Here is an 11,526-nt window from a genome sequence, read left to right on the forward strand (position 1 = left end):
TAACATAGTTAAAAGGGTCACACTACCAAATGCAATCTACAAATCATAGCAATCTCTATCAAAATCAATACACAGTTCTTCAATGATATCTGGAAAAGCAAAAATGAAAGAATAGTGAAAACAATTCTTTACAATAAAATAACTGCTGGGGGAATCACCTTTCCTGGCCTCAAACTATACTACAGATCAATAGTTATAAAAATCACATGTAAATAAATAAAAATCAGTGAGATGAACTCACTGAACAATAGAATAGAATTGAAGACCCAGAAATGAAACCACATACTTAGACACAGTAGATATTTGAAAAAGAAGATAAAAATATAAAATGGAAAAAAGACAACATCTTCAATAAGTGGTGCTCCTCTAACTGGAAGTCACAATGTAGCAACGTAAAAATAGATCCATATTTGTCACCTAACATAAAGCTCAATTCCAAGTGGATCAAGCACCTCAACATAAAACCACATACACTGAACCTAATAGAAAAGAAATTGACAAAGTACTTTGATGTTATTGGCTCAAGGGGAAATTTACAGAATTTCTTATACAAAACTACAATGGCTTAGACTCTAAGATCTAGAATTGATAAATGAGTCTTCCTGAAACTGGAAAATTTCGACAAGACAAAAGAAAGAGACCATAAGACAAATATGCAACCTAAAGATTGGGAAAAAATTCTTCACTATCCCAATATCTGATAGAGGGCTAATATCCAAAATATATAAATAAGTTAAGAAGTTAACCACCAAGAAACCAAAAACCCAATAAAAAATGTAGTATAGAACTAGAGAAAGGATTCACATCAGAGGAATCCAGAATGGATGAGAGTCCCTTAAAGGAATGTTCAAAGTGCAAAGTGATCAGGGAAATGCAAATCAAAACATCCCTGAGATTCCATCTCACACAAATCAGAATGGTTAATATCAAAACCTCACAGAAAAGCACATGTTGTTAAGTATGTGGAAAAGAGGAACACTTCTCCATTCCTGATGGAATTACAAATGGTTACAACCACTTTACAAATCAATCTGGAGATTCCTCCGAAAATTGGAAAAGGAACTACCTGAAGATCCAGCTATACTACTCTTGGGTATATATCCAAAAGATGCCCCACAATGCCACAAGCATACATGTTGCACTATGTTCATAGTGTCCTTTTGGTAATAGCCAGAAAGTGGAAACAACTCAGATGTCTCACAACAAAATAATGGATAGAGAAAATGTGGTTCACTTATACAAAGAAATACTATTCAGTTATTAAGAACGAGGTCACCGGAGTTTTCAGGAATATGGATTGAACTAAAAAATATCATTATGGGTGAGGTAACTCAGAAACAAAAGTACATGGATGGTATACAGTTAATAATATGTGAATATTAACTAAAATAGTACAGAAAACATAGGATAAAGTCCACAGAATGCACAACAAGTTAATAAACCAAATTTCCCAAGTCAGAATGCCTCAATCCTACTTAGGAATAAAAAATAAACCTATTTAGATCCACTTCCCTATAGTACGGAGAGGGAAATTACAAAGCCCACTTCCAGCAGAAAGGCAGTGATGGATGGGGTTGACATTCCACATTCGAAATCTCTGACCCATAATCATTCTTGTCTGAAAGAATTGCAGTGAAAAAAAATGGAGAGGATCCAGAGGAAAACTAGGTCAAGGCACAAGCCCAAGGTACGATCAAGTTTAAGGGGAGACCCCAAGACATTACACTATTACTAAGGCTATGGTGTTCTCACAAAAATGGTCCTATCATGACTGCCCTTTGAAAGACACAACAAGCAGTCAGATGCAGATATGTATACCCAACCAATGGACAAAAACTACTGAATCCCGTGGTTGTAGTAGTGAAAAAGTGAAGGAAGCTAAGTAGGAGGACAAACCTGTAGGAGAATTAGCAGTCTCAATTTACCTGGATCCCTAGACCTCTCGGACACAAAACAAACAACTATACAGCATAACCAGCTGTGAAGAAGGCATATACAGCAGAAGACTGCTGTGGCTAACTCAGTCTGAGCTGATGAGCCTAAGCCTCAAGAGAATTAAGGTCCCAGGGAATGGGAAGGTGTGATGAGATGCTGTGTGGGAGTGGGTTGGTGACATCCTCTATGAGAAGGGTCAGGAGGTATGGAATATGGAACAGTTAGAGCATGGAATGAAATGGGAATAAATCAGGAATGTAAAAAAAGATTAAATAAAACTTTTTAAAAATTACATAAAGGAAGATAATAAGAGAAAACTGCAATTGCATTGAATCTTGGAACATTTGGAGCAAACGATAATGTGCTTCCAGGGTTTTATTTAATTTTTCTTGTTAAAAATACATTTATGGAGGTCTCCCTGGTTGCTGCCGCTGCAGAGAGCCCCTGGGCAGCACCCCACGAGCGAACCTGAGCCTCGGGACCACAGGTAAGACCAAATTTTCTGCTGCAAGAAAGCTGCCTGATGAGCTTGGGACACGGAAGCAGAATTTCTCTAGAACCGGGCACGTTCTGTGTTTACCGGAAGTCCCACACCCGCGGATCCCGGCCCGCAGCAGCTCTCTGCTCCCAGACCCGGTGAGAGAGAGACCCAACCGCCTGGTCAGGTGGGCACTCCTGAGGCTGCAGAGCGGAAGAGACCACCAACACTGCTCACCCCTGCCCACATCCCTGGCCCAAGAGGAAACTGTATAAGGCCTCTGGGCTCCCGTGGGGGAGGGCCCAGGAGCAGCAGGACTTCTGCGCCTGAGACACCGCCGGAACCTGAAAGAAACAGACCGGATAAACAGTTCTCTGCACCCAAATCCCGTGGGAGGGAGAGCTAAACCTTCAGAGAGGCAGACAAGCCTGGGAAACCAGAAGAGACTGCTCCCTGCACACACATCTCGGACGCCAGAGGAAAAAGCCAAAGACCATCTGGAACCCTGGTGCACTGAAACTCCCGGAAGGGGCGGCACAGGTCTTCCTGGTTGCTGCCGCTGCAGAGAGCCCCTGGGCAGCACCCCACGAGCGAACCTGAGCCTCGGGACCACAGGTAAGACCAAATTTTCTGCTGCAAGAAAGCTGCCTGGTGAACTCAAGACACAGGCCCACAGGAACAGCTGAAGACCTGTAGAGAGGAAAAACTACACGCCGGAAAGCAGAACACACTGTCCCCATAACTGACTGAAAGAGAGGAAAACAGGTCTACAGCACTCCTGACACACAGGCTTATAGGTCAGTCTAGCCACTGTCAGAAATAGCAGAACAAAGTAACACTAGAGATAATCTGATGGCCAGAGGCAAGCGCAGGAACCCAAGCAACAGAAACCAAGACTGCATGCCATCATCGGAGCCCAATTCTCCCGCCAAAACAAACATGGAATATCCAAACACACCAGAAAAGCAAGATCTAGTTTCAAAATCATATTTGATCATGATGCTGGAGGACTTCAAGAAAGACATGAACACACTTAGGGAAACACAGGAAATCATTAATAAACAAGTAGAGGCCTACAGAGAGGAATGGCAAAAATCCCTGAAAGAATTCCAGGAAAACACAATCAAACAGATGAAGGAATTAAAAATGGAAATAGAAGCAATCAAGAAAGAACACATGGAAACAACCCTGGATATAGAAAACCAAAAGAAGAGACAAGGAGCTGTAGATACAAGCTTCACCAACAGAATACAAGAGATGGAAGAGAGAATCTCAGGAGCAGAAGATTCCATAGAAATCATTGACTCAACTGTCAAAGATAATGTAAAGCGGAAAAAGCTACTGGTCCAAAACATACAGGAAATCCAGGACTCAATGAGAAGATCAAACCTAAGGATAATAGGTATAGAAGAGAGTGAAGACTCCCAGCTCAAAGGACCAGTAAATATCTTCAACAAAATCATAGAAGAAAACTTCCCTAACCTAAAAAAAGAGATACCCATAGGCATACAAGAAGCCTACAGAACTCCGAATAGATTGGACCAGAAAAGAAACACCTCCCGTCACATAATTGTCAAAACACCAAACACACAAAATAAAGAAAGAATATTAAAAGCAGTAAGGGAAAAAGGTCAAGTAACATATAAAGGGAGACCTATCAGAATCACACCAGACTTCTCGCCAGAAACTATGAAGGCCAGAAGATCCTGGACTGATGTCATACAGACCCTAAGAGAACACAAATGCCAGCCCAGGTTACTGTATCCAGCAAAACTCTCAATTAACATTGATGGAGAAACCAAGATATTCCATGACAAAACCAAATTTACACAATATCTTTCTACAAATCCAGCACTACAAAGGATAATAAATGGTAAAGCCCAACATAAGGAGGCAAGCTATACCCTAGAAGAAGCAAGAAACTAATCGTCTTGGCAACAAAACAAAGAGAATGAAAGCACACAAACATAACCTCACATCCAAATATGAATATAAAGGGAAACAATAATCACTATTCCTTAATATCTCTCAATATCAATGGCCTCAACTCCCCAATAAAAAGACATAGATTAACAAACTGGATACGCAACGAGGACCCTGCATTCTGCTGCCTACAGGAAACACACCTCAGAGACAAAGACAGACACTACCTCAGAGTGAAAGGCTGGAAAACAACTTTCCAAGCAAATGGTCAGAAGAAGCAAGCTGGAGTAGCCATTCTAATATCAAATAAAATCAATTTCCAACTAAAAGTCATCAAAAAAGATAAGGAAGGACACTTCATATTCATCAAAGGAAAAATCCACCAAGATGAACTCTCAATCCTAAATATCTATGCCCCAAATACAAGGGCACCTACATACGTGAAAGAAACCCTACTAAAGCTCAAAACACACATTGCACCTCACACAATAATAGTGGGAGATTTCAACACCCCACTCTCATCAATGGACAGATCATGGAAACAGAAATTAAACAGTGATGTCGACAGACTAAGAGAAGTCATGAGCCAAATGGACTTAACGGATATTTATAGAACATTCTATCCTAAAGCAAAAGGATATACCTTCTTCTCAGCTCCTCATGGTACTTTCTCCAAAATTGACCATATAATTGGTCAAAAAACGGGCCTCAACAGGTACAGAAAGATAGAAATAATCCCATGCGTGCTATCGGACCACCACGGCCTAAAACTGGTCTTCAATAACAATAAGGGAAGAATGCCCACATATACGTGGAAATTGAACAATGCTCTACTCAATGATAACCTGGTCAAGGAAGAAATAAAGAAAGAAATTAAAAACTTTTTAGAATTTAATGAAAATGAAGATACAACATACTCAAACTTATGGGACACAATGAAAGCTGTGCTAAGAGGAAAACTCATAGCGCTGAGTGCCCGCAGAAAGAAACAGGAAAGAGCATATGTCAGCAGCTTGACAGCACACCTAAAAGCTCTAGAACAAAAAGAAGCAAATACACCCAGGAGGAGTAGAAGGCAGGAAATAATCAAACTCAGAGCTGAAATCAACCAAGTAGAAACAAAAAGGACCATAGAAAGAATCAACAGGACCAAAAGTTGGTTCTTTGAGAAAATCAACAAGATAGATAAACCCTTAGCCAGACTAACGAGAGGACACAGAGAGTGCGTCCAAATTAACAAAATCAGAAATGAAAAGGGAGACATAACTACAGATTCAGAGGAAATTCAAAAAATCATCAGATCTTACTATAAAAACCTATATTCAACAAAATTTGAAAATCTTCAGGAAATGGATAATTTCCTAGACAGATACCAGGTATCAAAGTTAAATCAGGAACAGATAAACCAGTTAAACAACCCCATAACTCCTAAGGAAATAGAAGCAGTCATTAAAGGTCTCCCAACCAAAAAGAGCCCAGGTCCAGATGGGTTTAGTGCAGAATTCTATCAAACCTTCATAGAAGACCTCATACCAATATTATCCAAACTATTCCACAAAATTGAAACAGATGGAGCCCTACCGAATTCCTTCTACGAATCTACAATTACTCTTATACCTAAACCACACAAAGACACAACAAAGAAAGAGAACTTCAGACCAATTTCCCTTATGAATATCGACGCAAAAATACTCAATAAAATTCTGGCAAACCGAATTCAAGAGCACATCAAAACAATCATCCACCATGATCAAGTAGGCTTCATCCCAGGCATGCAGGGATGGTTTAATATACGGAAAACCATCAACGTGATCCATTATATAAACAAACTGAAAGAACAGAACCACATGATCATTTCATTAGATGCTGAGAAAGCATTTGACAAAATTCAACACCCCTTCATGATAAAAGTCCTGGAAAGAATAGGAATTCAAGGCCCATACCTAAACATAGTAAAAGCCATATACAGCAAACCAGTTGCTAACATTAAACTAAATGGAGAGAAACTTGAAGCAATCCCACTAAAATCAGGGACTAGACAAGGCTGCCCACTCTCTCCCTACTTATTCAATATAGTTCTTGAAGTTCTAGCCAGAGCAATCAGACAACAAAAGGAGATCAAAGGGATACAGATCGGAAAAGAAGAGGTCAAAATATCACTATTTGCAGATGATATGATAGTATATTTAAGTGATCCCAAAAGTTCCACCAGAGAACTACTAAAGCTGATAAACAACTTCAGCAAAGTGGCTGGGTATAAAATTAACTCAAATAAATCAGTTGCCTTCCTCTATACGAAAGAGAAACAAGCCGAGAGAGAAATTAGGGAAACGACACCCTTCATAATAGACCCAAATAATATAAAGTACCTCGGTGTGACTTTAACCAAGCAAGTAAAAGATCTGTACAATAAGAACTTCAAGACACTGAAGAAAGAAATTGAAGAAGACCTCAGAAGATGGAAAGATCTCCCATGCTCATGGATTGGCAGGATTAATATAGTAAAAATGGCCATTTTACCAAAAGCAATCTACAGATTCAATGCAATCCCCATCAAAATACCAATCCAATTCTTCAAAAAGTTAGACAGAACAATTTGCAAATTCATCTGGAATAACAAAAAACCCAGGATAGCTAAAGCTATCCTCAACAATAAAAGGACTTCAGGGGGAATCACTATCCCTGAACTCAAGCAGTATTACAGAGCAATAGTGATAAAAACTGCATGGTATTGGTACAGAGACAGACAGATAGACCAATGGAATAGAATTGAAGACCCAGAAATGAACCCACACACCTATGGTCACTTGATTTTTGACAAAGGAGCCAAAACCATCCAATGGAAAAAAGATAGCATTTTCAGCAAATGGTGCTGGTTCAACTGGAGGGCAACATGTAGAAGAATGCAGATCGATCCATGCTTATCACCCTGTACAAAGCTTAAGTCGAAGTGGATCAAGGACCTCCACATCAAACCAGACACACTCAAACTAATAGAAGAAAAACTAGGGAAGCATCTGGAACACATGGGCACTGGAAAAAATTTCCTGAACAAAACACCAATGGCTTATGCTCTAAGATCAAGAATTGACAAATGGGATCTCATAAAACTGCAAAGCTTCTGTAAGGCAAAGGACACTGTGGTTAGGACAAAACGGCAACCAACAGATTGGGAAAAGATCTTTACCAACCCTACAACAGATAGAGGCCTTATATCCAAAATATACAAAGAACTCAAGAAGTTAGACCGCAGGGAAACAAATAACCCTATTAAAAAATGGGGTTCAGAGCTAAACAAAGAATTCACAGCTGAGGAATGCCGAATGGCTGAGAAACACCTAAAGAAATGTTCAACATCTTTAGTCATAAGGGAAATGCAAATCAAAACAACCCTGAGATTTCACCTCACACCAGTGCGATTGGCTAAGATCAAAAACTCAGGTGACAGCAGATGCTGGCGAGGTTGTGGAGAAAGAGGAACACTCCTCCATTGTTGGTGGGATTGCAGACTGGTAAAACCATTCTGGAAATCAGTCTGGAGGTTCCTCAGAAAATTGGACATTGAACTGCCTGAGGATCCAGCTATACCTCTCTTGGGCATATACCCAAAAGATGCCTCAACATATAAAAGAGACACGTGCTCCACTATGTTCATCACAGCCTTATTCATAATAGCCAGAAAATGGAAAGAACCCAGATGCCCTTCAACAGAGGAATGGATACAGAAAATGTGGTACATCTACACAATGGAATACTACTCAGCTATCAAAAACAACGAGTTTATGAAATTCGTAGGCAAATGGTTGGAACTGGAAAATATCATCCTGAGTGAACTAACCCAATCACAGAAAGACATACATGGTATGCACTCATTGATAAGTGGCTATTAGCCCAAATGCTTGAATTACCCTAGATCCCTAGAACAAACGAAACTCAAGACGGATGATCAAAATGTGAATGCTTCACTCCTTCTTTAAATGAGGAAAAAGAATACCCTTGGCAGGGAAGGGAGAGGCAAAGATTAAAACAGAGACTGAAGGAACACCCATTCAGAGCCTGTCCCACATTTGGCCCATACATATACAGCCACCCAATTGGACTAGATGGATGAAGCAAAGAAGTGCAGACCGACAGGAGCCGGATGTAGATCGCTCCTGAGAGACACAGCCAGAATACAGCAAATACAGAGGCGAATGCCAGCAGCAAACCACTGAACTGAGAATAGGTCCCCTATTGAAGGAATCAGAGAAAGAACTGGAAGAGCTTGAAGGGGCTCGAGACCCCAAAAGTACAACAATGCCAAGCAACCAGCGCTTCCAGGGACTAAGCCACTACCTAAAGACTATACATGGACTGACCCTGGACTCTGACCCCATAGGTAGCAATGAATATCCTAGTAAGAGCACCAGTGGAAGGGGAAGCCCTGGGTCCTGCTAAGACTGAACCCCCAGTGAACTAGTCTATGGGGGGAGGGCGGCAATGGTGGGAGGGTTGGGAGGGGAACACCCATAAGGAAGGGGAGGTGGGAGGGGGATGTTTGCCCGGAAACCGGGAAAGGGAATAACACTCGAAATGTATATAAGAAATACTCGTTAATAAAAAAAAATACATTTATGGAAATCCATTATTAGTTAATGTTTTTATGGGCCTGAGCATTTGGATAAACTATGTAGAGAATATACTGCCCACATTGAATATCTGATTTCTGTCCCTATTCCCATGTTAGGTTTCTCACAACTGTCTCTTTATCTACCTCCAGAATCACTGTATGACTTTCTCTTGCAGCTGTACTTGTACACAATACAAGCTCTTTTTTACATACTGCACACACATACATATAAATAAAACAATAAAAATATTTTTGTGAAATTATTGGTGTATTTATGTTTTGAAATAATATTGATTCTCATTTGTTTTATTAGAAATGATTTATATCACTTTTTGTAATAATTTTGATTATATATTCTATAAGAATGTATGGTTTTTCCGAAGATACCTTCTAGGGTTTGGCTTTTTCATTTTATTAAATAGTCTTGAGGTGGACTCAGTTCATCTTCTTTAGTGTTAAGGGATTTAGCTGCTTTGCCATCATACTGACCACAAATGTCCTTTAAAGATATCAATTTCCTTATAAATTATTACAGGTTAAATATAACAGTTTCCAATTCATATGTAACCAACAGTAAACAAATAATCTTTTGAATAATGATGTTTCTATAGATGTCAACACAATTTGAATAATTGTGGCTAACTCTGCAATAATATTTTAATCCATTACACTGCTGGAAAATGAACTGGGTGTGTATAAAATACCAAATATAAGATTCCTCATATTCTATACATAATCCATTAAAAATTATCTATAAATTCATAGATATCAAATCATGTGAAATGTTTAAATGGGTGTATTGACTAGTTTTGTGTGTCAACCTGTTACAACCTGGAGTTATCACAGAAAAAGGAAACTCAGTTGAGGAAATGCCTTCATGAGATCCAGTTTTAAAGCATGTTCTCAATAAGTGATTAAGGGGGGAGGATTCAGCTCATTATGGGTGGTACTGTTCATGGGCTGCTCGTCTTGGGTTCTATAAGAAAGTAAGCTGAACAAGACAGAGGAAGCAAGCTAGTAAGAAACATCATTTCATGGCCTCTGCATCAGTTCCTGCTTGAATTCCAGTCCTAACTTTCTTTGGTGATGAACAGCATGGAAATCAGCTGAACAAACCCTTGCTTCTTGATCATGATGTTTGTGCAGGAAGAGAAACCATGACTGAGACAATGCGGGTGTCTAGTTCTTGAATAAAGTCTTCAGTTTCTTCCTTAGCAGTTTTTTTTAATGTTACAATTAATCATTTATCCTCTTCATTAATTTAACATGGATCTTGAATCTGGATTTGCCATATCCAACATGTACAGACCAGTTGATCTTTTGACATTTTCTATTTTCCACTGTCTCCTTCACTTATATGGTGACCAGAAAATATGTAAGAACTCAAAGTTAAATGTCAAAAAATAAATAAATATTATTAAAATTCAAGATGGGAATAAAATATGAATGTAATTTTAGAGGAGATCAATTAGTATAATAAATTTGCATAGAAATACCTTAAACCACAGTTTATATATCAAATCTTTCTTTGTGAAAATGACACCTTACACAAATTTTCAGTGAGAAAATTTGGAAGTTATTGTAGATGTGTTCGTAAAAGAAACATTGTTAACGATCTGTGAAGACTAACTTAGGGAAGTGATTTTTTTTTGGTTAATGCTGATGCATTTGAGACCAATAAAGTATCATATTGTGAGGAAGGAATTCACAAATATGAAGATTTAGTGCAGGTGTAAGCACTTAATTATCTTTTGGGAAAATTAATATACTAGGGAGCAGCATAATCAAAGCCCAATGCATTCTTCCAGAATTTTGTGACTACAGGACCTCAATCAGAACTGTACAAGTAGGGTAGTGTCTGAGAAAAATTAGGTACATACCAATATCGGAAGTTTTACCTACCCCTTCCATTACACAGTATGATAGCATGTTAATATATCTATATGTCTATTTAATTTAATTTTGTTTTAGTTTTTTATTCTTTAATATTTTTACCAAGTACTCATTATCCCTTTCCCAGTCTGCCCCCTGACTCTTCATCATCCCAAACCTCCTCTCCCAGCTTAAAGAGGAAATCCCCACCTCCCCAAACCCCACATCTTCCCAATCCCTTGAGCCTCACATCTCTCCTCTCCGGAGTTAAGTATGTCTTCTCTCACTGAGGCCAGACCGAACCATCCTATGTTGCATATTTGTTGGGGGTATCATATCAGCTGGTGTATTCTGGCTTGTTAGGGGCTCAGTGTCTGAGAATTCTTGGTTTCCTAGGTTAGGTAAGACTGCTGGTCTTCCTGTGGGTCACCCTCCTTCTCAGGATCCTCCAACTATTCTCTAATTAAAACACAGTGGTCGCTGGCTTCTGTCCATTGTTGGATATAATATTTTTGTGTTTGGCATCAGAAAAAAATATTCCAACTAAGAATATTGACAAATAGCTTGAAGAGAAACTCCAAAAACGGACAGAATTTGGTTATGTGTGCAACCCTATTTGAAATCAGAAAATGTATTCTAATTTTTTCTGTGTTAATCCTTTGGTTTGTTGTTTAGTCTTATTAATTGTTTGATTTGAAAGATGGTTTCT

Source organism: Rattus norvegicus, chromosome 1 (genome assembly GCF_021556685.1).
Source record: "Rattus norvegicus strain SHRSP/BbbUtx chromosome 1, alternate assembly SHRSP_T2T, whole genome shotgun sequence".
Classification (NCBI taxonomy): Eukaryota; Metazoa; Chordata; class Mammalia; order Rodentia; family Muridae; genus Rattus; species Rattus norvegicus.